General features: G+C 36.9%; 1 pseudogene; it reads left to right on the forward strand.

Moving 5' to 3' along the window:
* The first annotated feature begins 296 nt into the window (after positions 1-296).
* On the forward strand, positions 297-390 carry LOC137235607 (U6 spliceosomal RNA; annotated as a pseudogene).
* The last annotated feature ends 1,677 nt before the right edge of the window (positions 391-2,067 follow it).

Genomic DNA, 2,067 nt, shown 5'->3' on the forward strand with positions numbered 1-2,067 from the left:
GGTGTTAAAGTCGGGCACCAATAATAAAAATTGAGGCAATTACTTCAACGGAAAATACACGAAGATTAGCATATTGTAGCAATTACGTCAACGGAAAATACACGAAGATTAGCATATTGTGGCAATTACGTCAACGGAAAATACACGAAGATTGGCATATTGTGGCAATTACGTCAACGGAAAATACACGAAGATTAGCATATTGTGGCAATTACTTCAACGGAAAATACACGAAGATTAGCATATTGTGGCAATTACTTCAACGGAAAATACACGAATATTAGCATATTGTGGCAATTACTCCAACGGAAAATACATTAAAATTGGAACGATATTAGCATAGCCCCAGAGCAAGAATGACACTGATCTCGTGAAGCGTACCACATTTTCAATGGTGATAAACAAGAGGAGCATGATAATTATAAGTATAATAAATACACTAGCTTAAGTATGAAGTCATTTCTTTAACCATTATTTAAAAACAAAAAAAAAAAAAAAAAATATTCGGGCAACCTAGCGGCTGCCTATTGACACGCAAAAATTATATTTTTGATGTAAAAAAAATTTTTTTTACTGCTTATTGAATTATGTTCCCAGAACAGGACATACAAAATCAAAGTCAGTTTGACCAAATTTTTTATAAACTAGCTAGACCCAATTTAAATTTCCTAGAAGGTGAAAAGAAAACACCCGAGAAAATAAACCAAGGCCCTAAGTCAATAACAATTGAAGAGTATAGAAAGAGGAACAAAATTCAAAAAATTGAGGAACCTAAAGTTCCAAAGCCGGTCAAATTAAAAAGAAAAAGAGGCGGAGAGCCATTTGGCATACGAAAATCAATAGCCAAGATCTATGACAAAATAAACTTAAGCACTAATCAGGCAGAGAAAATTCAACTAAAAAAGAAATTAAGGAATTAAGAAACAATAGTTACAAACATAAAAAACCGAATCCAACAATGTAAATATTAGGGTGTTGAAAAAAAAAACAAGTAAGGAAGGTTAAGTTCGGGTGTAACCGAACATTACATACTCAGCTGAGAGCTATGATGACAACATAAGGGAAAATAACCATGTAGGAAAATGAACCGAGGGAAACCCTGGAATGTGTTTGTATGACATGTGTATCAAATGAAAGGCATTAAAGAGTATTTTAAGAGGAAGTGGGCCATAGGTCTATAGATGGACGCCATTTAGGGATATCGCCATAAAGGTGGACCAGGCTTGACTCTAGAATTTGTTTGTACGATATGGGTATCAAATGAAAGGTGCTAATGAGTATTTTTAAAAGGGAGTGGCCCTTCGTTCTATAGGCGTTCGCCTTTTCGAGATATCGCCACAAAGGTGGACCAGGGGTGACCCTAGAATTTGTTTGTACAATATGGGCATCAAACGAATGGTGTTAATGACTATTTTAAAAGGGAGTGAGCGTTAGTTCTGTAGGTGGATGCCGTTTCGAAATATCGCCATAAAGGTGGACCAGTAGTGACTCTAGAATGTGTTTGTACGATATGGGCATCAAACGAAAGATGTTAATGAGTATTTTAAAAGGGAGTGGGCCTTAGTTCTATAGGTGGAGGCCGTTTCGAAATATCGCCATAAAGGTGGACCAGGGGTGACCCTAGAATTTGTTTGTACAATATGGGTATCAAAATAAAGGTGTTAATAAGTATTTTAAAAGGGAGTAATCCTTAGTTCCATAGGTGGACGCCGTTTCGAGATATCGCCATAAAGGTGGAGCAGGGGTGGCCCTAGAATTTGTTTGTACAATATGAGTATCAAAATAAAGGTGTTAATGAGTATTTTAAAAGGGAGTAATCCTTAGTTCCATAGGTGGACGCCCTTTAGAGATATCGCCATAAAGGTGGGCCAGGGGTGACTCTAGAATTCGTTTGTGCAATATGGGTATCAAACGAAAGGAGTTAATGAGTATTTTAAAAGGGAGTGGGCCTTAGTTCTATAGGTGGGCGCCTTTTCGAGGTGTCGCAATAAAGGTGGACCAGGGGTGACTCTAGACTTTGTTTGTACGATATGGATATCAAATGAAAGGTGATAATGAGTATTTTTA

Source organism: Eurosta solidaginis, chromosome X, assembly GCF_040869045.1.
Source record: "Eurosta solidaginis isolate ZX-2024a chromosome X, ASM4086904v1, whole genome shotgun sequence".
NCBI classification, from domain to species: Eukaryota; Metazoa; Arthropoda; class Insecta; order Diptera; family Tephritidae; genus Eurosta; species Eurosta solidaginis.